We start from the raw sequence: 26582 nt of genomic DNA on the forward strand, positions 1-26582 counted from the left end.
CTCATAGATAGGGCAGAGCACGCAGCCTCTGATTTGATCCACGAATCCCCCGGGATTCAGTTCCTTCTTGCATTAGACATCACCCGTACTGCCAGAGGAACTATAAATTATAGGTATATCCATGCGCTAGCGAACTTGATAGATAATATCACTGAGATGTATGACGACACCTTCAGGTATACGGGAAGGGAGTTACAAGCTTGCAAGAAGGAACTGATTCAGCACAGGATGGTCCTTAATTATGTCACAGCCGTGACAGGTGGGTACTGTGTTACTCTGGCAACTCAATATGGTGTGAAGTGCTGTTTAGCCCATTTACAGACCCTTAATACGGGATGGGAAGGATTTAATGTATACTTAGCAATACCTCTAAGTTTATTAAATATACAGCACGATGATACATGCCCCTCAGACTTGGAGTCATACATACATGCTTTTTACTATCCCACTAGGATATATATCTCCCACCTACAACTCTCCCCCGACCAACCAAACTTCTGTAGATATTGTGTAGATATTTTTCTGTTTATTGATTAGATAGTGGCAGTTATTGGTGACTGCCAAAGGGTGGACTGTCTAAGTTGAAAAATATTGCAGTACACACATCACGTACAAACTACACACAGATGGCCTCCGCGCGTGTACTTGTTATGCCGTTCTTGCACATATCTGCAATTTGCGTATGGTCGCTCCCACAGTCCTGCGCTTTAGCGCATGGTTTGAGTATTTATGGTAGAGCTTGTGAATGCATGGAAAGCTATCAAAACACATTACATATTTAATCCAAATAGTGCACAATGTACACATAGTCTCCCTGCACCACATCAGTAAGTTACAGCAGTTTAAATGGTAACAAAACAAAGGGATTCACCGTTACACGATAGGAGGGGACAGAACAAGGTTATAAGGTGGTGTTTGGTATCCAGCTGTAGGGTATTGTAAGGGTAATATTCCGGTGTTGGTTAGAAGAAGATCGCATGTTCCTGCGAATAGTTATGTGCAGGAGCAGAATATAGATATAAACTGTATTTACTGTACATTAAGTATGCGGCGGGAACCCAGAGGAGACCACCCACAAGTGCATCTTGAACAGACATCGCCCACCTATTCAAACCGACCTATGACCTCTCCTGTACTGTAAATGACCATCCCTGTGTCAAATGAACAAAGAGATTACAGTGTCCATTGTGTTAAGTTTTGGAAGATTGTATAAAAGATGTCTGCTGCAGGCCTGGTCACACAAGACTCACAAAGTTATCTATCTAGATGACCGAGGACCAGACTGGGTAGCGTGGCAAAATCCAAACAAGTATGTATCATAGACTGTAGCCATTATTCTTTTGTATTGTATTGCTTTGTTATTGTAACCCCCTTTCAGTAATAATACGCTGTGGTGTCGGAACCCAATAGTTTAATTATAATCTGGTGTCGTTTCTTCCTTTCCCTGCTAAGGTTTAAAGTGTATTATTATCGCATTGCATAGCTTTTAAGGGTTCACTGTGTATCATTGGGTGTGTACGCGCTGTGTGTACTTTGTACAGCCAGCGCGGCGTTTGTACGCAAAGTACGTACTCGAGGGGTAATTCCAAGTTGATTGCAGCAGGATTTTTTAATAGCAATTGGGCAAAACCATGTGCACTGCTGGGGAGGCAGATATAACAGGTGCAGAAAGAGTTAGATTTGGGTGGGTTATTTTATTTCTGTGCAGGGTAAATACTGGCTGCTTTATTTTTACACTACAAATTATATTGCAGACTGAACACACCACACCCAAATCTAACTCTCTCTGCACATGTTATATCTGCCTCCCCTGCTGTGCACATGGTTGTACCCAATTGCTAACAAAATTCCTGCTGCGACCAACTTGGAATTACCCCCTTGGTACGGGACTTTACGCTAACGTTGTAAAAAGTCCGTTGGTTGCAGATTAAGTATAGCGGCCGCAGCGGCTTCATTTAAAGTGTATGAAATGTCTTTTTAAAGTGTTGCTTTTAGTCCTGTATGAAAATCAGCATTCTCACCACCATCTATATGGGAATGGTTTTGTAAGAGAGCATTCCATTTTTGTGCACCTTTTTGGGCTGGCTGATTGATTGCACCCATCTTTGATGTTTTAAGGTTCATGCAGATGCAGAGTCTTTAATTCCATCTTATTAGCATATTGATCTGCATTCCCCCTTTTCTCTTACAAATTATTTCCAGGGTTTATATTATCAATAAAATGTATTACATGCTCAATGCCTATTACAGTGGCCCGTGTTTTTATTTGTAGACTTCAGTAAGATAAGGTGAGGACTGACTAGGCATTAAATCCATATACGAGGCTTGAATTTTTGTGATTGGATGAATTTAGGTCATCCGTTACTAGGCAGATCAAGTGTTGTTAGTGGGTTGTAATTGGCTAGGGATATCCTATCATTGAGTATAGGGGCGGTGCACTTTGGTTACGGTATCTAAGGAGAATCTTAACAGAACGATTCCTCTTGTCAGTTTGGAAGACCACCCACCCACCCTCATGTAACTTTACTTTGTATCTCTTCAATTTGGCTTAGTAATTACCACTTATTTCTGAATTTAGTGGGCAGGAAGGCGCTAATGGCCAGCGATCACCTATAGCATAAGTGATGTTGTGCGGCACTTAACCTTTTGAAGAACGGCGAGTGTGTCCTGCCCTTGTGGGAGGACAATGGGCACTTCTTTGAGGGAGCATCCTCAATGTGCTACAGTAAGGGGTGGTGGGACCTTCACAACACAGGTTATGCTTATATATATATACACTGCTCAAAAAAATAAAGGGAACACTAAAATAACACATCCTAGATCTGAATTAATGAAATATTCTTAATAAAAACTTTGTTCTTTACATAGTTGAATGTGCTGACAACAAAATCACACAAAAATTATCAATGGAAATCAAATTTATTAACCCATGGAGGTCTGGATTTGGAGTCACCCTCAAAATTAAAGTGGAAAAACACACTACAGGCTGATCCAACTTTGATGTAATGTCCTTAAAACAAGTCAAAATGAGGCTCAGTAGTGTGTGTGGCCTCCACGTGCCTGTATGACCTCCCTACAACCCACACAAGTGGCTCAGTTAGTGCAGTTCATCCAAGATGGCACATCAATGCGAGCTGTGGCAAGAAGGTTTGCTGTGTCTGTCAGCGTAGTGTCCAGAGCATGGAGGCGCTACCAGGAGACAGGCCAGTACATCAGGAGACGTGGAGGAGGCCATAGGAGGGCAACAACCCAGCAGCAGGACCGCTACCTCCGCCTTTGTGCAAGGAGGAACAGGAGGAGCACTGCCAGAGCCCTGCAAAATGACCTCCAGCAAGCCACAAATGTGCATGTGTCTACTCAAACGATCAGAAACAGACTCCATGAGGGTGGCATGAGGGACCGACGCCCACAGGTGGGGGTTGTGCTTACAGCCCAACACCGTGCAGGACGTTTTGCATTTGCCAGAGAACACCAAGATTGGCAAATTCGCCACTGGCGCCCTGTGCTCTTCACAGATGAAAGCATGTTCTCACTGAGCACATGTGACAGACGTGACAGAGTCTGGAGACGCCAAGGAGAACGTTCTGCTGCCTGCAACATCCTCCAGCATGACCGGTTTGGCAGTGGGTCATAATGGTGTGGGGTGGCATTTCTTTGGGGGGCCGCACAGCCCTCCATGTGCTCGCCAGAGGTAGCCTGACAGCCATTAGGTACCGAGATGAGATCCTCAGACCCCTTGTGAGACCACATGCTGGTGCGGTTGGCCCTGGGTTCCTCCTAATGCAAGACAATGCTAGACCTCATGTGGCTGGAATGTGTCAGCAGTTCCTGCAAGACGAAGGAATTGATGCTATGGACTGGCCCGCCTGTTCCCCAGACCTGAATCCAATTGAGCACATCTGGGACATCATGTCTCGCTCCATCCACCAATGCCACGTTGCACCACAGACTGTCCAGAAGTTGGCGGATGCTTTAGTCCAGGTCTGGGAGGAGATCCCTCAAGAGACCACCCGCCACCTCATCAGGAGCATGCCCAGGCATTGTAGGGAGGTCATACAGGCACGAGGAGGCCACAGACACTACTGAGCCTCATTTTGACTTGTTTTAAGGACATTACATCAAAGTTGGATCAGCCTGTAGTGTGTTTTTCCACTTTCATTTTGAGAGTGACTCCAAATCCAGACCTCCATGGGTTAATAAATTTGATTTCCATTGTTAATTTTTGTGTGATTTTGTTTTCAGCACATTCAGCTATGTAAAGAACAAAGTATTTAATAAGAATATTTAATTCGTTCAGATCTAGAATGTGATATTTTAGTGTTCCCTTTATTTTTTTGAGCAGTGTATATATAGATGGTGCATTTTAGTCGTCACCATTTCAGCTGAGACGATTCAGTCGCCACTACTGTATAAGATCCAGTTGACTAGAGCTGGTTAGTTGTAGCGTCTTCTTGACCACCGGCTACGAATAGGGTCATTCCAATTAATACATTTAATGACCATTTAATAAAACGCAGTTGTGTCCGTGTCTTTATTTTTAGTTGATAAACTAGCTTAAAATATATCGTTAAGGTTCAAGCACAATAAATTAATAGACGCCTTAGTATTATAATTAAGACTTTTTTCTTGGTAAGGGTTTCAAGCTGGCTTCTGCCATAAGTAGATTATGCTTTGGAAATCTTTGCACTTTAAAAAAAAACATTTAATCTGATCACACAGGTTAGACCTGTATACCAGAAATTCTGGTTTCACAAGAAAGAAGACTGGAAGGCATCACAAGTAATTTCCTGGCATTTGGCTTCATGTTCGGGCATTAGACACATCAGTGAATCACAGTTTAAATTGCAGCAACGTAACGATTGAGCCATTGCTGCATTACAGTAACTACATGAGTAAGTAATGGGACCTAACACTGAGTCCACTGCTGATATGACCCAATTACCTGGACAATTATAGGAGCTAATGTAAAACAAGAATCCAGTACATCATTAGTCCGTAATTAATTTATGCAAATATTGTCTTTTATACAATGTCAGCTAATTGTGCCTACACTACATAGTGACAAATGCAAATACATGATAATAATAAGCTGGATTGAAGGAACATACAGGAAAAGGAACCGCAGTGTCCTCCATTGCTGTATTGTGTAGGATCTTGGAGTATATAAAATGCATCCGGAAAGTATTCACAGCACATCACTTTTTCCACATTTTGTTATGTTACAGCTTTATTCCAAACTGGAATAAATACATTTTTCCCCTCAAAATTCTACACACAATACCCCATAATGACAAAGTGAAGAAAGTTTTTTTGAGATTTTTGCAAATGTATTGAAAATATAAAACTAAGGAATCATATGTACATAAGTATTCACAGCCTTTGCTCAATACATTGTTGATGCAATTACAGCTTCAAGTCTTTTTGAATATGATGCCACAAGTTTGGCACACCTATCTTTGGGCAGTTTTGCCCATTCCTCTTTGCAGCACCTCTTAAGCTCCGTCAGGTTGGATGGGAAGCGTTGGTGCACAGCCATTTTCAGATCTCTCCAGAGATGTTCAATCGGATTCAAGTCTGGGCTCTGGCTAGGCCACTCTAAGACATTCATAGAGTTGTCCTGAAGCCACTCCTTTGATATCTTGGCTGTGTGCTTAGGGTCATTGTCCTGCTGAAAGATGAACTGTCGCCCCAGTCTGAGGTCAAGAGCGCTTTGGAGGAGGTTTTCATCCAGGATGTCTCTTTACATAACAGCATTCATCTTTCCCTCTATCCTGCCTAGTCTCCCATTTCCTGCCACTGAAAAACATCCCCACAGCATGATGCTGCCACCACCATGCTTCACTGTCTGTAGGGATGGTATGGCCTGGTGATGTGCAGTGCCTGGTTTCCTCTAAACATGACACCTGGAATTCACACCAAAGAGTTCAATCTTTGTCTCATCAGACCAGAGAATTTTGTTTCACATGATCTGAGAGTCCTTTAGGCGCATTTTGGCAAACTCCAGGTGGGCTGCCATGTGCTTTTTACTAAGGAGTGGCTTCCATCTGCCACTCTGCCATACAGGCCTGATTGGTGGATTGCTGCAGAGATAGTTGTCCTTCTGGAAGCTCATCGCTCAGTTTAGACGGCCCTCCAGCTCTAGGAAGAGTCCTGGGGGTATATTTACTAAGCTCCCGATTTTGGCCAATTTTATTTTATTTTTTTCAAAATGTCATCTTGGGAAGTTACTAAACACAAATCTTGGCAGTGATGCGGGCATTCATATTTTTTTTGCGCCACGAGTTCACAAATACGATTGAATACATCATTGGTCAAACACAGCTGTTTAGGTATACAACTCGGTAATTTACTATTCATTCGTACTTGTATTCTCCAGGGCCGGATTAACAATGGGGCGGATGGAGCTGCAGCTCCAGGCCCCCCATTGAAAATAGGCCCACAGGAGACTCACTGACAGCGTTGACAGGAAAAAAAACTTTTTCCTGTCACACACTGCCAGCGGAAGCGGCTGCCCCCTCTCCCCTACCTCGCGACCTCCAGCTGCAGCAGTCTCTGAGATCAATCACAGAGAGCCGTGCAGGCAGTGTGGTGGCCACCCCTCCCCTCCAGTATCTCCTTCTCCAGGGTCCTGACTGAGCTTGTCACAAGCTCCGCCCCCAGACTACACGAGGAGCTGCAGCTGCTGTAGGAAGCCTGGTACTGAAGGTGTACGTACTCGTAGTGTGTACTCGTAGTGTGAGTTTATATGTGGTGCTGTGTTTATATGCAGCAGTGGTGTGCTTGTTGTACTGTGTGTATATTCAGCAGTGGTGTGTGTGTGTGTACCCTGCTGTGTGTATATATGTGGTGGTGTGTATATATAAGCAGCAGTAGTGTGTACTGTATGTGTGTGTATATGTGGTGGTGTGTGTTGGTGTACTGTGTATATATGCAGCAGTAGTGTGTGTGTGTGTGTGTGTGTGTGTATATGTGGTGGTGTGTGTTGGTGTACTGTGTATATATGCAGCTGTAGTGTGTGTGTGTGTGTGTGTGTGTATATGTGGTGGTGTGTGTTGGTGTACTGTGTATATATGCAGCAGTAGTGTGTGTGTGTACTGTATGTGTGTAGTGTGTACTATGTGTGTGTGTACATGTGGTGGTGTGTACTGTATGTGTGTAGTGTGTACCGTGTGTGTGTGTGTGTGTGTGTGTGTGTGTGTGTATATAAGCAGCAGTAGTGTGTGTGTGTGTGTGTGTGTACTATATCTGTGTATATATATGGTGGTGTGTGTTGGTGTACTGTGTGTATATAAGCAGCAGTAGTGTGTGTGTGTGTGTGTGTGTGCGTGTACTATATCTGTGTGTATATGTGGTGGTGTGTGTTGGTGTACTGTGTGTATATATGCAGCAGTAGTGTGTGTGTGTGTGTGTGTGTATATGTGGTGGTGTGTGTATATAAGCAGCAGTAGTGTGTGTGTGTGTGTGTGTGTGTGTGTGTGTGTGTGTGTGTGTACTATATCTGTGTGTATATGTGGTGGTGTGTGTTGGTGTACTGTGTGTATATATGCAGCAGTAGTGTGTGTGTGTGTATATGTGGTGGTGTGTGTATATAAGCAGCAGTAGTGTGTGTGTGTGTGTGTGTGTGTGTGTGTGTGTGTGTGTGTGTGTGTGTGTACTATATCTGTGTGTATATGTGGTGGTGTGTGTTGGTGTACTGTGTGTATATATGCAGCAGTAGTGTGTGTGTGTGTGTGTGTGTACAGTATGTGTGTAGTGTGTACTATGTGTGTGTGTGTACATGTGGTGGTGCGTGTATATAAGCAGCAGTAGTGTGTGTGTGTGTGTGTGTGTGTGTGTGTGTGTGTGTGTGTGTGTGTGTGTACTATATCTGTGTGTATATGTGGTGGTGTGTGTTGGTGTACTGTGTGTATATATGCAGCAGTAGTGTGTGTGTGTGTATGTGTACTGTATGTGCATGTGGTGTGTGCATACGGTATGTATGTGTAGTGTGTACTGTGTGTATATGTTGAGGTGGTGTACGTGTGTGTACTATATGTGTGTGTGTATTTTACGTGCTATAGGCAGTGAGGGACTCAATTTTGAAATATGAGCGTGTCCTGCAGGATGCGCTCTGACTCCCCAACCAATCAGCAGCATTCCCTGTCTCAGCTAATTACCGCCGGCCGCATCCCCCGTTACCACATCCAATCACTGCCAGCAGCGCCTCCCATCTCCACATTTAATCGCTGCCAGAGACTCGGTCGGTCCCCCTGCAGCCGCAGCTCCGCCTCCAGCGTGTCCCGATCACTACTAGTCACAGTGATCGGGCAGCCCCCCCCCCCTTCCTGGCATCTGAGTGTTTCTCAGAAGTGGTGTCTTCTCACACACTGTGTCCCGATCACTGGTGATCCTCCCGTGGGGCGGAAGTGAAAGCCGACCGTTAAGACTGTGCGCCTGGAGGAGATCTCAGTGTAGGGGAGCAGATCTGTGTGGGTGAACTAAAGACTTTGTGTGTCTGTGGGGAGGATAGCTTGCTGTGTGTGTGTGTGTGTGTGTGTGTGTGTGTGTGTGTGTGTGTGTGTGTGTGTGTGCTGTGTGTGTGGTGGGAGTAAAGAGCTGATTGGGGACTGGGGAGAGCTGTGCCTGTGTGTGGGAATCTATATGAGGAAAGGTGACCTACGGTATATGTGAGGGGGGGCGGGATCTATGTGAGGGTGGTGCGCTGTTTGAGGGGCGCTGAGTAATGGGGGGTTGGGTCTGTGTGAGGACAGGACAGCTTTCTGACGGGGTATTGTGTGAGGGTGGTACACTGTATGTGTGTTTCAGGGGAGCTGACTGTAATGGGTGACAGCACTGTGTGTTTTTGGGTGGGGAGTGAGGAAGGGATAGCTATAATAGGGTAGATAGCTGCTGGGGGGAGGGTCTGTGTCTCTGTATGAGGAGCAAAGGATGACAAGATGGTGATGGATCCATCTAAGGAGGAGAGGAGCTAGGTGGCACGGAAATTAGGGGGATCGGTGAGTGAGTCCCATCCCATTTTGTCACCTAAGGAGGTCCGCTGACCCGTCAGGAGGGAGCGGACAGAGGGTAGATAAGGAGCAGCAGGTAGGGGGAGAAGCTTTGTGATGGGGGATTGTGTGAGGGTGGAGCGCTGTATGTGTGTTTCTGGGAGCTAAGGGGGGAGAGCTGTGTGTGCGGAGGGGGGTCTGTGTGAGGAAGGGATAGCTATAATAGGGTAGATAGCTGTGTGGGAGGTGGGGGGCACCAAACTCTAACTTTCCTCTGGGAAATGAGAATAAAGTTACGACACTGCAGCCGGGGCTTTGCACCCTTCTGGCTGTGGCTGAGGATATGTGTGCACTGTGCAGTAGCGTGCTCCGGGTCACTGTGTGTGTGGCTGAGGATCTGTGTGCACTGTGCAGTAGCGCGCTCCGGGTCACTGTGTGTGTGGCTGAGGATCTGTGTGCACTGTGCAGTAGCGCGCTCCGGGTCACTGTGTGTGTGGCTGAGGAGCTGTGTGCACTGTGCAGTAGCGCGCTCCGGGTCACTGTGTGTGTGGCTGAGGAGCTTTGTGCACTGTGCAGTAGCGCGCTCCGGGTCACTGTGTGTGTGGCTGAGGAGCTGTGTGCACTGTGCAGTAGCGCGCTCCGGGTCACTGTGTGTATGTGGCTGAGGAGCTGTGTGCACTGTGCAGTAGCGCGCTCCGGGTCACTGTGTGTGTGGCTGAGGATCTGTGTGCACTGTGCAGTAGCGCGCTCCGGGTCACTGTGTGTGTGTGGCTGAGGAGCTGTGTGCACTGTGCAGTAGCGCGCTCCGGGTGACTGTGTGTGTGGCTGAGGATCTGTGTGCACTGTGCAGTAGCGCGCTCCGGGTCACTGTGTGTGTGTGGCTGAGGAGCTGTGTGCACTGTGCAGTAGCGTGCTCTGGGTCACTGTGTGTGTGGCTGAGGAGCTGTGTGCACCGTGCAGTAGCACGCTCCGGGTCACTGTGTGTGTGGCTGAGGAGCTGTGTGCACTGTGCAGTAGCACGCCTGGGTCACTGTGTGTGTGGCTGAGGAGCTGTGTGCACTGTGCAGTAGCTCGCTCTGGGTCACTGTGTGTGTGGCTGAGGAGCTGTGTGCACCGTGCAGTAGCACGCTCCGGGTCACTGTGTGTGTGGCTGAGGAGCTGTGTGCACTGTGCAGTAGCACGCCTGGGTCACTGTGTGTGTGGCTGAGGAGCTGTGTGCACTGTGCAGTAGCTCGCTCCGGGTCACTGTGTGTGTGGCTGAGGAGCTGTGTGCACTGTGCAGTAGCGTGCTCCGGGTCACTGTGTGTGTGGCTGAGGAGCTGTGTGCACTGTGCAGTTGCACGCCTGGGTCACTGTGTGTGTGGCTGAGGAGCTGTGTGCACTGTGCAGTAGCTCGCTCCGGGTCACTGTGTGTGTGGCTGAGGAGCTGTGTGCACTGTGCAGTAGCGTGCTCCGGGTCACTGTGTGTGGCTGAGGAGCTGTGTGCACTGTGCAGTAGCGTGCTCCGGGTCACTGTGTGTGTGGCTGAGGAGCTGTGTGCACTGTGCAGTAGCGCACTCCGGGGCACTGTGTGTGTGGCTGAGGAGCTGTGTGCACTGTGCATTAGCACGCTCCGGGTCACTGTGTGTGGCTGAGGAGCTGTGTGCACTGTGCAGTAGCGTGCTCCGGGTCACTGTGTGTGTGGCTGAGGATCTGTGTGCACTATGCAGTAGCATGCTCCTAGTCACTGTGTGTGTGGCAGCTGTGTGCACTGTGCAGTAGCGCGCTCCGGGTGACTGTGTGTGTGGCTGAGGATCTGTGTGCACTGTGCAGTAGCGCGCTCCGGGTCACTGTGTGTGTGTGGCTGAGGAGCTGTGTGCACTGTGCAGTAGCGTGCTCCGGGTCACTGTGTGTGTGGCTGAGGAGCTGTGTGCACTGTGCAGTAGCGCGCTCCGGGTCACTGTGTGTGTGGCTGAGGAGCTGTGTGCACTGTGCAGTAGCGCGCTCCGGGTCACTGTGTGTGTGGCTGAGGAGCTGTGTGCACTGTGCAGTAGCGCGCTCCGGGTCACTGTGTGTGTGGCTGAGGAGCTGTGTGCACTGTGCAGTAGCGCGCTCCGGGTCACTGTGTGTATGTGGCTGAGGAGCTGTGTGCACTGTGCAGTAGCGCGCTCCGGGTCACTGTGTGTGTGGCTGAGGATCTGTGTGCACTGTGCAGTAGCGCGCTCCGGGTCACTGTGTGTGTGTGGCTGAGGAGCTGTGTGCACTGTGCAGTAGCGCGCTCCGGGTGACTGTGTGTGTGGCTGAGGATCTGTGTGCACTGTGCAGTAGCGCGCTCCGGGTCACTGTGTGTGTGTGGCTGAGGAGCTGTGTGCACTGTGCAGTAGCGTGCTCTGGGTCACTGTGTGTGTGGCTGAGGAGCTGTGTGCACCGTGCAGTAGCACGCTCCGGGTCACTGTGTGTGTGGCTGAGGAGCTGTGTGCACTGTGCAGAAGCACGCCTGGGTCACTGTGTGTGTGGCTGAGGAGCTGTGTGCACTGTGCAGTAGCTCGCTCCGGGTCACTGTGTGTGTGGCTGAGGAGCTGTGTGCACTGTGCAGTAGCGTGCTCCGGGTCACTGTGTGTGTGGCTGAGGAGCTGTGTGCACTGTGCAGTAGCACGCCTGGGTCACTGTGTGTGTGGCTGAGGAGCTGTGTGCACTGTGCAGTAGCTCGCTCCGGGTCACTGTGTGTGTGGCTGAGGAGCTGTGTGCACTGTGCAGTAGCGTGCTCCGGGTCACTGTGTGTGGCTGAGGAGCTGTGTGCACTGTGCAGTAGCGTGCTCCGGGTCACTGTGTGTGTGGCTGAGGAGCTGTGTGCACTGTGCAGTAGCGCACTCCGGGGCACTGTGTGTGTGGCTGAGGAGCTGTGTGCACTGTGCAGTAGCACGCTCCGGGTCACTGTGTGTGGCTGAGGAGCTGTGTGCACTGTGCAGTAGCGTGCTCCGGGTCACTGTGTGTGTGGCTGAGGAGCTGTGTGCACTGTGCAGTAGCGTGCTCCGGGTCACTGTGTGTGTGGCTGAGGATGTGTGTGCACTGTGCAGTAGCGTGCTCCGGAGCACTGTGTGTTTGGCTGAGGAGCTGTGTGCACTGTGTAGTAGCGCGCTCCGGGTCACTGTGTGTGTGGCTGAGGAGCTGTGTGCACTGTGCAGTAGCGCGCTCCGGGTCACTGTGTGTGTGGCTGAGGAGCTGTGTGCACTGTGCAGTAGCTCGCTCCGGGTCACTGTGTGTGTGGCTGAGGAGCTGTGTGCACTGTGCAGTAGCGCGCTCCGGGTCACTGTGTGTGTGGCTGAGGAGCTGTGTGCACTGTGCAGTAGCTCGCTCCGGGTCACTGTGTGTGTGGCTGAGGAGCTGTGTGCACTGTGTAGTAGCGCGCTCTGGGTCACTGTGTGTGTGGCTGAGGAGCTGTGTGCACTGTGCAGTAGCGCGCTCCGGGCCACTGTGTGTGTGGCTGAGGATGTGTGTGCACTGTGCAGTAGCACGCTCCGGGTCACTGTGTGTGTGGCTGAGGAGCTGTGTGCACTGTGTAGTAGCGCGCTCCGGGTCACTGTGTGTGTGGCTGAGGAGCTGTGTGCACTGTGCAGTAGCTCGCTCCGGGTCACTGTGTGTGTGGCTGAGGAGCTGTGTGCACTGTGCAGTAGCTCGCTCCGGGTCACTGTGTGTGTGGCTGAGGAGCTGTGTGCACTGTGCAGTAGCGTGCTCCGGGTCACTGTGTCTGTGGCTGAGGAGCAGTGTGCACTGTGCAGTAGCGTGCTCCGGGTCACTGTGTGTGTGGCTTTGCACCCTTCTGGCTGTGGCTGAGGAGCTGTGTGCACTGTGCAGTAGCTCGCTCCGGGTCACTGTGTGTGTGGCTGAGGAGCTGTGTGCACTGTGCAGTAGTGCGCTCCGGGTCACTGTGTGTGTGGCTAAGGAGCTGTGTGCACTGTGCAGTAGCTCGCTCCGGGTCACTGTGTGTGTGGCTGAGGAGCTGTGTGCACTGTGCAGTAGCGCACTCCGGGTCACTGTGTGTGTGGCTGAGGAGCTGTGTGCACTGTGCAGTAGCTCGCTCCGGGTCACTGTGTGTGTGGCAGCTGTGTGCACTGTGCAGTAGCGCGCTCTGGGTCACTGTGTGTGTGGCTGCGGAGCTGTGTGCACTGTGCAGTAGCGCGCTCCGGGTCACTGTGTGTGTGGCTGAGGAGCTGTGTGCACTGTGTAGTAGCGCGCTCCGGGTCACTGTGTGTGTGGCTGAGGAGCTGTGTGCACTGTGCAGTAGCGTGCTCCGGGTCACTGTGTGTGTGTGGCTTTGCACCCTTCTGGCTGTGGCTGAGGAGCTGTGTGCACTGTGCAGTAGCGCGCTCCGGGTCACTGTGTGTGTGGCTGAGGAGCTGTGTGCACTGTGCAGTAGCTCGCTCCGGGGCACTGTGTGTGTGGCTGAGGAGCTGTGTGCACTGTGCAGTAGCGTGCTCCGGGTCACTGTGTCTGTGGCTGAGGAGCTGTGTGCACTGTGTGTGTGGCTGAGGAGCTGTGTGCACTGTGCAGTAGCTCGCTCCGGGTCACTGTGTGTGTGGCTGAGGAGCTGTGTGCACTGTGCAGTAGTGCGCTCCGGGTCACTGTGTGTGTGGCTAAGGAGCTGTGTGCACTGTGCAGTAGCTCGCTCCGGGTCACTGTGTGTGTGGCTGAGGATCTGTGTGCACTGTGCAGTAGCGCGCTCCGGATCACTGTGTGTGTGGCTGAGGATGTGTGTGCACTGTGCAGTAGCGCGCTCCGGGTCACTGTGTCTGTGGCTGAGGAGCTGTGTGCACTGTGCAGTAGCTCGCTCCAGGTCACTGTTTGTGTGGCTGAGGAGCTGTGTGCACTGTGCAGTAGCGCGCTCCGGGTCACTGTGTGTGTGGCTGAGGAGCTGTGTGCACTGTGCAGTAGCGTGCTCCGGGTCACTGTGTGTGTGGCTGAGGAGCTGTGTGCACTGTGCAGTAGCGCGCTCCGGGTCACTGTGTGTGTGGCTGAGGAGCTGTGCAGTAGCGTGCTCCGGGTCACTGTGTGTGTGGCTGAGGAGCTTTGTGCACTGTGCAGTAGCGTACTCCGGGTCACTGTGTGTGTGGCTGAGGAGCTGTGTGCACTGTGCAGTAGCGCGCTCCGGGTCACTGTGTGTGTGGATAGGAGTGCTGCTGCTCTATCTGATTCTACAGGACGTGGTGTGAGAGGACTCGGAGCAGGCAGCATGAATGCCAGGCTCAGGGAGAATTGGAGGAAGTCTCTACTGCTGCATTAGCACCATCTGGTGTCAGTGGAATAGCTGTGGGTGCTGGGGCCCTGGGGGTGCACTCAGCAGGTGAGACATTGTAGCAGGCAGTGGTTCCATAATTATCCTGACAGTGTTCTAATTATTATTTAGAGACATTCTGCGTATGATCATATTGTTCCCATCACCCAGCGTCTGCCCCAGCTCGCGCTGTCCCGCCTTCCCCCGTACCCCTGCTTTATCATGGCTCCATCCCTATCGATCTGTCTTGTCCCCCTGTCTCTGGTCCCTTATTCCATTACCTCCCCTTCTTGGTCTGTCCCATATCCATCGCAGTGGGAGCAGTTGGAGCGTATTCCCAAGCTTTATCTGTGCACGCATAAAGGAGACGTGACACTCGCTGCCTCTCTGTCTCCCACTATCTCTCCCCATCACCCTCTCTATCCCCATCACTTTTTCCTGTCACCCACTGCCTCTCCGTCTCCCATTATCTCTCCCCATCACCCTCTCTATCCCCATCACCCTTTCCTGTCACCCACTGCCTCTCCATCTCCCACTATCTCTCCCCATCACCCTCTCTATCCCCATCACCCTTTCCTGTCACCCACTGCCTCTCCGTCTCCTCCTATATCTACTTGTCACCTTACTCCCCTGTCACCGATGGCCTCTCCCCGTTATCCTCTATGTCACCCACACCCTGGCATCACCCAATGCATCTCACTATCACAATCTCCTGTCACCCTCTGCCTCTCCCTGTCACCCTCTGCTTCTCCCCTGCATCACTATCTCCCCATCTCTCCATCACCCTCTCTCCTGGCACTCTCTGTCTCCACAAGGCATCACCCTCTACCTCTGGTTTTCTATTGCCAGTTACTGCTGGAATAAAAAACTGCCTTACACCGTGATTTAGTGGTATAATTACAAAGCAGTGTACTTTCAACCCCCTAAATTTACCCCCTCGCTACCCCCAGCATTTCCTCTGTACTGTCTGCCCCTAACCCACTCCTTGCCCCAATACTGCCCCAGCAGCAATCTACCACTGTCCCCAGTACTGCCCCCAGTACCTACCTTCTGCTGTCTTTCCTTACCCTCTCCTGCATGCCCTTATCTCGCTCTACCCCAACTGCTACCCACTCACAGCACTTCTCAAACTGTTGCCTGCTCTTACCTCCTCACTACCCCTAGCACTGCCCGCCCTTAACCCCCTCCCTGCCACAAGTGTTCCCTGCCTCAACCCCCAGCTCTACCCCAACTGCTGCCTTCCCCCAGCACTGCCTATAATGCATAAATTGTGATGGGACCCAGAAAAAGTGGCGTAGGACCCCAATATCTTAAAGTGAGGAGTCCCTGAGACCCACAACTTTTTTTGTTCAGCGCGATCACTGCACCCCATGCCTCTCATATCACTAGACATATCCCTTGTTGCCGCACACAATTAGGCCCTTTGTCAATTTCAGCTCCAGGCCCATGTTGACCTTAACCTGGCACTGGTATTCTCCACCTTAAAAGGGCATTTGCGACCGTGGAAAAATGTGTATTTTAAAAGACACAGGGAAAAAATAGACCTACATTTGAAAAGCGTGTTAACGTGTTTCAACTTCAACATTAATCACACTTGCATTTTTGCTCCTTTAAAAGGGGCCAAAGCACATTATTCAAATCTCTCACTCTGAAATGGCTGCTGCCGTGTGTAGTACTGATTTTTTGTTTGCTGTGGGATACCTGAGACTGCTCCATCAGTCTAGAAGAAACCAGGGCCAGGAAACTGAACATGGTCAGCAGGTTGTACAGGTGCCGCGGAGGCTGCGGAGGCCTCGTTTTTTTAGGGGGCGTTTAAACTTAAGTGCATTGGCCGATGACCAGGTCATACAGATGTTCCGGCTCCATAGAAGCAACATTTTCCATCTGTATGTCCTTGTCAAACTGGACCTAGACCCTGAGAAAGCACGCTCTCGCTCTGTCTCAGGCCTGCACAAACTCCTGGCTGTGTTGCACTTTATGGCTACTGGCAGCTTTCAGGCTGTGTCTGGCGATGTCATTGGAATCTCACAGCCCACCTTTTCAAAGTGCTTAACTCAGGTGAGGTATACCATACATACTCCTCTAAGTTTATTTTCTGTAATGTTACATTACACAGTCTTGTTGTTCTTAGTGCTCATGTCACTCACCTTATATTTTGGAATGTACACTCAGGTTTTGGATGCATTGGAACCCCACATAAATGCCTCTATCTGCTTCCCTACCCAGGAGTCTCAGTGGCATGCAGTCAGGGTAGCTTTCTATGAGCTTGCTGGCATGCCAAATGTGCTCGGTGCCATATATTTCACACATGTTGAGCTGAGACCACCTAGGGACAGGCAATATATTTATACCAATAGACATCTGGCCCACTCCACTAATGTCCAGGCGGTTTGTGATGCAACTTTAAAAATTATGAGTGTTGTTGCGGGTTACCCTGGTGGCTGCCATGACTCCTTCATCCTCAGTCAGTCATCCCTGTTTGATAAATTTGAGGCCAGACAAATGCCCGATGGATGGCTACTGGGTATGTAACTAGATATGGGTTTTTTTTGGTGATAACATCAACATGGTCATTATGTTAGCACTGTGTTGTCAAAAGAATATTTTACAATGTTGCCTATATATGTATTTCAGGTGATGGGGGATATGGCTGCTTCTCTGGGCTTCTGACTCCATTGCCCGTCCCTGATTGCCCTGCTGAACACAATTACAATCATGCACATAAGTCCACGCAGAATGTGATAGAAAGATGTTTTGGTGTGCTGAAATCTAGGTTTCGGTGTCTTGATAAGTCTGCTGGGCATTTGTTGTATAGTCCCTTAAAGGTGACCAGGATTGTGTTCTGCTGCTGTTTTCTTCATAACATGTGTTTGCTTCAACATCTGCCACATGTTGAGGAGGAGGATGATGTTGAAGATGAAGAAAACAGTCAGCAAGTAGGGGAGTTAGAAGCATATGGCGCCACTGTGAGTACAGATGTAGGGAGGTAGGTAAGGCAAGAACTTATCTTGAGACATTTTGGCGGTAAGTTTATTTTTCTGTGTGTTTGTTATAACAACAATTAAGGTCCACAAATTTATTTTCAATATAAATGTGGCTCTTGCTCACTATAGATATAGTTCTCACATTGTAGTTTATGTGCTATATATGTGTTTATGTCTATCTATTGTGTTGCAGTTAGCTATCTAAATGTATCTCTCTATATCTATCTATCTATCTATCTATCTTTGTCTCTTTATCTATTTTTTGAGAAATTATTTAATAAGACTTTATATATTAACGCACTTAAATATATTAATGAAGTAAGCCATACAAAACTATCAATTGTTTGTGTTCTTGGTTGTGTGTGTTTTGTGTTGTTGTACATTGTAAGGTGTGATGCAAATTTGTTTGCTACTGACCCAGACATAATGGTCATTGAGTAATGTCAGGCATTTTGTCTTCTCCACATTGTGTAACTGCAATCTTAACCAATATTTTGTAATGTATTCTGTATGTGATGTTGTAATGTATCATGTTAGTCATGATGCTCAAAGTTTGTCAATACATGTGTGTGATAACTGACTGAATGATCCTGTAACAGTGACAGTCAATATGAAATTAAACATTGCACATAAAGCGTTTTCTAACTTTATTACAGTACACAATTTTGGTGTGTCTCCCACACTGAAATATACATTTTTTTTTTGCCAGGAGAATAATGTGGCTTCAGCAGAGGTGTAGCTTATTTTTGGGGGGATGTTTGGTTCCTGCAGAGGCTTGGGATGGCACATTTGAATGTGTTCTGCTCGATCTTCTTACTGGGGAGGTAATTGGGGTCTGGATTGGTGTGGTGGTTCCTGAGCTGGAGCCTTGTTGTTGTGTTGCCAACAAATTAATGTTTTGGCTCAGGTTTGACAGAGTAGCGTTCATTTGGGTTGTGGCTGATGTATTATTTTCTATGATTCTGGAAAGACTTTCGGTAATTAGCTGATTATTTTGAATTAATTGATTGAGGGCTTGCTGATGACGATGTTGCTCATCCATTATGCGTTGGAAACTTAATATTAGTTGTCTGTTGTCTGCTCGCATTTGTTCCATTGTGTTTGCCATTCTGCTTAGTTGAACATTGAGTCTGCTGGTGTTCCTACTTAGTCTAGGTAGGTGATGGGGCAGACTGGCAAGATATTGGCTGTGGGTGCGCAGACAATCTAGATTTTGGCCCTGTTGTGTTGTCCAACTGTCCCAAAATGCCTAATCAAGTTGTTGTGGCTGGGGTGTAGTTGGACTCAATTGTGGTGTTGGGGATCTTTGTGGTGGAGGCATACTTACAGGCGGCGTGGTAGGTTGGGTTGGGTCAATTGGCTGCAGTTGGAGGATGAATGTTTACTGCAAATCTGTGTCCTGCTGGGTATCCTGGGGCATGATGTCTGCATCTGTATGGGGTTAAAGGGGTCAACATTTTGGGAATTGTTTGTCTTCTGCTTTTTTTAATAATTTCCGAAACATACATGTTTTGTTATAATTAAGTTTGGCCAAAAAAATAGAGGGTGGACAACAATACTCAATTTGAGATTACACAAGGCAAAAGATGTTTAAGAACAAATCAAGTTTGAAAAGCAAACACCCAAAAAATGGAAGACTAAGACCCAACTTACTGTTCAAACAACATAACTCCAAAAAAAGCGACACCCACAAATGTATTTTGTTCACCTACATATAGGACTTTAAAAACATCTCTACACATTAAATGTAAAGATGTATACACTCACCACTGTTAAAGGATGGTAATCTTGCTCACCAAACAATTAAGCTTTTGTCCCTTAATTTAGAAAACACAATACTACTGTATGGCTCAAGTGTACACACATATTTTGAGCATATTTTAAAGTGGAGATGTGTACCACTTAATTTTGCAAGCCATGTGCTTGCTGGTGTTGATCCGTACAAGGATTAGTGTGTGGTATTGGTGCAGGGTAATTTGTGTGACAAAACACTGTGTAAGTATGTATTGTAATTAGTGATGTGCACTGGAAATTTTTCGGGTTTTGTGTTTTGGTTTTGGATTCGGTTCCGCGGCCGTGTTTTGGATTCGGACGTGTTTTGCCAAAACCTTCCTGAAATTTTTTTGTCAGATTCGGGTGTGTTTTGGATTCGGGTGTTTTTTTTACAAAAAACCCTCAAAAACAGTTTAAATCATAGAATTTGGGGGTAATTTTGATCCCATAGTATTATTAACCTCAAAAACCATAATTTCCACTCATTTTCAGTCTATTCTGAACACCTCACACCTCACAATATTATTTTTAGTCCTAAAATTTGCACCAAGGTCGCTGGATGACTAAGCTAAGCGACCCAAGTGGCCGACACAAACACCTGGCCCATCTAGGAGTGGCACTGCAGTGTCAGACAGGATGGCACTTCAAAAAAATAGTCCCCAAAGAGCACATGATGCAAAAAAAAAAGAGGCGCAATGAGGTAGCTGTGTGACTAAGCTAAGCGACCCAAGTGGCCGACACAAACACCTGGCCCATCTAGGAGTGGCACTGCAGTGTCAGACATGATGGCACTTCAAAAAAATAGTCCCCCAAACAGCACATGATGCAAAGAAAAAAAGAGGCGCAATGAGGTAGCTGTGTGACTAAGCACTGTATAGTACTGCACACAACTAAAATGCACCACAGGTATGGATGGATAGTATACTTGACGACACAGAGGTAGGTAGAGCAGTGGCCTTCTGTACCGTACTGCTATATATTATATACTTGTGGTCAGCAAACTGCAAAACTGAAATGCACCACAGGTATGGATGGATAGTATACTTGATGACACAGAGGTAGGCAGAGCAGTGGCCTACTGTACCGTACTGCTATATATTATATACTGGTGGTAAGCAAACTGCAAAACTGAAATGCACCACAGGTATGGATGGATAGTATACTTGATGACACAGAGGTAGGTAGAGCAATGGCCTACTGTACCATACTGCTATATATTATATACTGGTGGTCAGCAAACTGTGCAAAACTGAAATGCACCACAGGTATGGATGGATAGTATACTTGACGACACAGAGGTAGGTAGAGCAGTGGCCTTCTGTACCGTACTGCTATATATTATATACTGGTGGTCAGCAAACTGTGCAAAACTGAAATGCACCACAGGTATGGATGGATAGTATACTTGACGACACAGAGGTAGGTAGAGCAGTGGCCTACTGTACCGTACTGCTATATATTATATACTGGTGGTCAGCAAACTGTGCAAAACTGAATGCACCACAGGTATGGATGGATAGTATACTTGACGACACAGAGGTAGGTGGAGCAGTGGCCTACTGTACCATACTGCTATATATTATATACTGGTGGTCAGCAAACTGTGCAAAACTGAAATGCACCACAGGTATGGATGGATAATATACTTGACGACACAGAGGTAGGTAGAGCAGTGGCCTACTGTACCGTACTGCTATATATTATATACTGGTGGTCAGCAAAATTATGCACTGTACTCCTACTATATATACTACAATGCAGCACAGATATGGAGCGTTTTTCAGGCAGAGAACATATAATACTGGTGGTCACTGGTCACTGGTAAGCAAAACTGCACTGTACTCCTCCTATATAATATACTGCTGGTCCCCAGTCCCCACAATAAAGCAGTGTGAGCACAGATATTTGTAGCACACTGAGCACAGATATGGAGCGTTTTTCAGGCAGAGAACGTATAATACTGGTGGTCACTGGTCAGCAAAACTCTGCACTGTACTCCTCCTATATAATACTGCTGGTCCCCAGTCCCCACAATAAAGCAGTGTGAGCACAGATATATGCAGCACACTGAGCACAGATATGGAGCGTTTTTCAGGCAGAGAACGTATAATACTGTTGGTCACTGGTCACTGGTCAGCAAAACTCTGCACTGTACTCCTCCTATATAATATACTGCTGGTCCCCAGTCCCCACAATAAAGCAGTGTGAGCACAGATATTTGCAGCACACTGAGCACAGATATTTGCAGGACACTGAGCACAGATATTTGCAGCCCCCTGAACATAGAAACTGAGAGGACGCCAGCCACGTCCTCTCACGATCATCTCCAATGCACAAGTGAAAAATGGCGGCGAGGCGCGTCTCTTTATATAGAATACGAATCTCGCGAGAATCCGACAGTGGGATGATGACGTTCGTGCGCGCTCGGGTTAACCGTGCAAGGCGGGACAATCCGAGTTGCTCGGACCCGTGCAAAAAAAGGTGAAGTTCGGGCGGGTTCGGATTCCGACGAACTGAACACGCTCATCACTAATTGTAATGTCATTTTGTTTTTACTCACCAGACAGCTGAGTGAAACGTGGTTCCTGTGATGGCGGACTGGCCAAAATGTCAACTGGTGGCTGGGCTGACACAGTCGAGATGCGGCATTGTGGCGGAGATAATGCTTGTGTCGTTGGCACATCAGATCGGTGTCTCTTGCTTGGCATGATTTTTTGAGTGGCAGACCCCTGAGGAGGGCGCCTTTGTGGAATGTGGTGCGATGACGAAGTTCCTATGGGTTCAAACAAACATTAGTATTCTGATTTTCATTGTGGACTCAGATTATGTGCCACAAAGTATATAGTTTACCTGCTTCGCCAGCATCCGCAGCTCGTGCCAGGGTGGTTGGGGTCCTGGCTGTGGTGGCTTTCTTTCGTACTGTTTAAAAATGAAGATTGTGTTTATTTACATTATATTGTGTGTGCAAATATTTATGCAATGACACACCATGAAGACCATTGTGCCAAATATAATACACAATTTTTCTGCTTTTACTGGTGACTTCATTGTGTGTGTCTAGTATAATTATGGACAGTTTACAACACCAAAACCATAGGCCAAGGTGTTTAGTTTACACTGACAAACAGCTCAATATACAATCATGGAAAAATTAAAGATAATAATATTGAACACTGACAGAATACATTACAAATGCAATAAACATTTACAAATCTACGTTTTCACAGGCCAAACAAGGAATAAACAATACTTCAGCAGCTTGCAAAACAACATCTTGGCCACAAAGGCTTTTAAACCCCAACATACATTAGCCTTAAAAACTATAAAATAAAGCCAGAATACATTTTAAGAAACACGTGACTCAAAATTAATTTAAAAGCCATTAAAAAAAACCCATAAAGGCCATATATAAATTGAACATTCACAAAGCTAGAAACTATGGTATGCTAAAGGGCCTAGGAACCATAAACCACAAACAAAATATTCCTAAAAAAACCTCAAACATTCAACATAAACAAGCAAAGGCAGTAATGTTATTCCCACTTTGTAAAAACACCAATACTTTCTAAACAACAATAGGGGTAGGTACAACAATACCAAAAAACAAAACAATAAAAAACACCTTTGAGGATACTAAGGCAACAGCGCATATGTAAACGCACAATACAATTACAAATATAAACTCGCCATCCTGCCTAGGACGATCCGAATCTCAGACATTAGCCGCACCAACAACTTCTGGTGTTCTGGTGGAATAATGGTCCACACAGGCTCCTCCCACTCCCGATAGGATGCAATAAAGGGATGGCCACCCCCTGTTTGTCTGGCTGACTTTGCCTCCTTCACCATCTTAGCCTTGACACGGCGCTTGATGTCGTAGAATCTCTTGCGAAACATGTCCTCGGTCCTCCTCACCACACCCTCGCTGATAACTGACGCTACTACTTTACCCCACAGAACACTTTTCCTGCGAGATGGAACCTTGGCTACATCACGCCCAAACAGCTGAGCTCACGCACCAAAGCCACATTCTCTGCATAGTTGAATTTGACATTGCGGCCCGTCTTTGTAGTGGTGCGTGGCTGCGGAGCAACAGCACCATCACTGGCACTATCACTAGAGGCCGCAGCAGCAACCTCACCCTCCTCCTCCACCTCACTAACCTCCTCCCTCGCACTAACCTCCTCCACCTCACTCACCTTCTCCCTCGCACTCACCTCCTCCACCTCACTCACCTCTGCCTGGGACATATTACTGACAAACAAAGTACACTGAGAAATTAGAAAACACAAAACACACTCCTCCACTAGTCAGAGAAAATGCGGACGGGAAGTGCAAAAAAAAAAAAACACTGCCGCAATTGAAAACTACGAATCCGTAAAAAACCCCAGAGAAATACGACCGCAAAAGTCAAAACGGCCGCATTATGACTGAAAGAAATACGAATGACATCGAAAAATACGAAAATAGAAAATACGATAGCATAGTAAATGACACGTAAAAAAACCAAAAAGTTGCAAATTCACACAACCGATGTCATTCGTGTTTTTTATTTTATATTAACATTTTATTGAACATTTCAAAATAGTACATTGCCAAGAGACAATATAAGGGTATACAAATAGATTGAGCAATGGCAATAAGTAGGTGGTGAATTTGACCATCATATAGATCCAATGTGACGAAGACAGACACAAATGGGGAAATCAGGGGAGATAGAAAGACGGGGGGGCAGTGATTAGAGTGTAGAAAGAAAGCACAGTCTGATTGGCTGAAATGAGTGAAGAGGAATAAATAGAGACCATATTGGAACAAGCAAATTAACAGCCCAAAGAGGGGAGATAACTTAAGGGTCTCTAAACAATATATACAAATGCTACCATAGAACAACATAGTTTAATACGATAAAATAGTAAGTATAGAACCCAGTCAGTAGGAGACATAATTCACGAGAGGGTAAATAGCAAGGGGAGTAGCAGTGTAGCAATACGGCCAGTGTCCCAAAAATAGTGTTTTCAACTATGTGTTTCAAGTAAAGCTTTGGCTTTAGTCCAATCTTGAGATCCAAAGAATGTGGAGATAGTCCTTCTGGATTCCTCATCCAACGAGGTTATGAAAAGGTTCCATCTACAGTGGAAGGTGTTCATGGGAGAAACAGGATTCAACAAGCATGATCTTATGTCGAAATACAAAAGGAGGAGCAGACGAGACTTCAGCTCCTGGATCGTCGGAGCTGATATCTTAATCCAGTGTATGAAAATTAGCTTTTTAGCTAGTGTCAAGACCATCACAGCAAAGGGGACATATTTGCTGGTGTGAGTCCCAAAGTTCCAGTGTACAAAATCCAGTAATAAACAGGCTTCTGGTTAAACCTCATATAGTCTGAGGATTGTCCGTAACATAAACTATAACATCTTAACACTTAACTATAATAAATAAAGACACGGAGACTTGAATTTGGCAGAAATTGTTAGCTATTTATTTTAGTGAACTATTAACTGTGAATAATTAAACTAAAGTATGGTGGCCAGAAAGAACGGCTAAACAACCCTATCCCATAGATAACTATCTTATAAAACAGAACTTACGTAAACCTTCCAACACACAAATGGTTATCCGCTCAACCTCCATCCTGACTACCCACCCATGAAGGTGATGAGGCTGCCACCCGTGAAGGCGGTCCAGCAGATGTAAAACCAGTCAGCGAAGGAGAGCACACCTAAAATCAACAACCAAATGACCTCCAATTCACTCTTTAATCCAACAAATGTTAACTTGCCGTTCTTTCCCGCCACGACCCAAACCATGACAACCCACAGCACGAAAATAGCCAACGCAACAACAAAATCAAACACCACCAGTAGGGAGGGAGGGTGGGACGACAAAAGCAAAAGAGGCTGACCAAGCCCCTTTCTCAGGCTTAAGAACCCATTCCACCTACCCCCAACATTCATTCCTATTGGCTAACAATAATACTCCCATAATGCCTTACCGTCCTGCCCCCAGACTAGCTGAGGTTTAACCCACTCCTCTCCTATTCTGTCAATTCGTTCTCCTAAACCTCATATAGTCTGAGTATTGTCCGTAACATAAACCATAACATCTTAACACTTAACTATAATAAATAAAGAAAATTGTTAGCTATTTATTTAAGTGAACTATTAACTGTGAATAATTAAACTAAAGTATGGTGGCCAGAAAGAACGGCTAAACAACCCTATCCCATAGATAACTATCTTATAAAAAAGAATTGACGTAAACCTTCCAACAAACAAATAGGTATCCGCTCAACCTCCATCCTGACTACCCACCCGTGAAGGTGATGAGGCTGCCACCCGTGAAGGCGGTCCAGCAGATGTAAAACCAGTCAGCAAAGGAGAGCGCACCTAAAATCAACAACCAAATGACCTCCAATGCACTCTTTAATCCAACAAATGTTAACTTGCCGTTTTTTCCCGCCAACAGTGAAGTTCTGTTCTACAGAACTACGCACCGCCACCATACCCCTAACCTACCAAACCAAACACCGAAAACAGATCCTCCAAAAACATAGATAGTCCCTGTCCTGTCAAGTGCACACCATCCGGTCTAAACAAGTAGAAGTGCCGAAACTTGATCCGCTGATGCCAAACCACAGCACCGCCATGGGCCACCACAAACTTAGCCACCACGGCATTCACCTTCCGGCTAGCCACATCGATCGCTCGACCATCCTCCACTCCACGCCAACACAACCGCGGCACCATACAAGACCAGATAAGCCTACAGCCTGGCCAAGCGTCAGAAATCACTTGCAGATCCTGAATAATGGCCAATCGAAGATTCACTGCCTTCCTCCTACCTAGGTCGTTCCCTCCTAAGAGAATCACCAACAGTTTGGGGATGCCAAACCGCCGAACCTGCTCCATAAGCTTCGCTTTCAGGTCATGCCAAAGCATACCACGCACACCTATCCACCGCACATCATCCGAGCCCACAAAGCAAGGAGCCCCTTGCGTAGCCAAAAATTTGGCTGCCCAATAAACATAGGAATGGCCAATCACCCACACATCACACACATCCACCCGCCAACCTAAAAGGGGAAAAAACAGATAAACAAATGTGAATATGTGAGGTAAAACCAAACCCAGCCCAGAACAGGAACCAACTATCAGAACGAGGATCTGCCAAAAGAAAAAATTTGAATAGAGGACTATAACTTTTCTCTTAAACAAGCTTCAGGCCAATCGAAGCAACAGAAAGACACAAAAGGAAAAAACAAAATAACAAAAAGGGGGGAGGAGGTTAGAGCTGGGAGGGGGGGGGGTTTGGGGGGAACATAGAATAACTCGGCTGGAGGTGAAACGTAAAAACCTGCTGAGGAACTTGAAATTAGATGCCAATTAGCCGAATTGAATAAATTAAGCCAAATCAGTTCGTCAGTTCAGGCAAAAAATCGCGAAGCACTCCAGACCCCCACTGCCAGCAGTGGCGAGTAGCTAGCCATCCGAGTAGGGAGGACAGGGGAGACAAACAATACAGTACGAACACACTAAACTGAAACACACAATGCAGTAACACAAACAGCATGTTAGTAGAACAAACTCG

The 26582-nt window shown here is 47.3% G+C and overlaps 1 long non-coding RNA gene across 1 annotated transcript; it reads right to left on the minus strand.

The window, feature by feature from the left end:
* Positions 1–17869: 17869 nt before the first annotated feature.
* LOC134911064 (uncharacterized) lies at positions 17870–21915 on the minus strand. The gene is made up of 3 exons (XR_010176300.1): positions 21846–21915; positions 21556–21768; positions 17870–18653 (listed from the first exon to the last, which is right to left on the minus strand). It is a non-coding gene; the product is annotated as an uncharacterized LOC134911064 (long non-coding RNA).
* Positions 21916–26582: the final 4667 nt, after the last annotated feature.

The sequence above is a fragment of the Pseudophryne corroboree genome, chromosome 4 (assembly GCF_028390025.1).
Source record: "Pseudophryne corroboree isolate aPseCor3 chromosome 4, aPseCor3.hap2, whole genome shotgun sequence".
NCBI lineage: Eukaryota > Metazoa > Chordata > Amphibia > Anura > Myobatrachidae > Pseudophryne > Pseudophryne corroboree.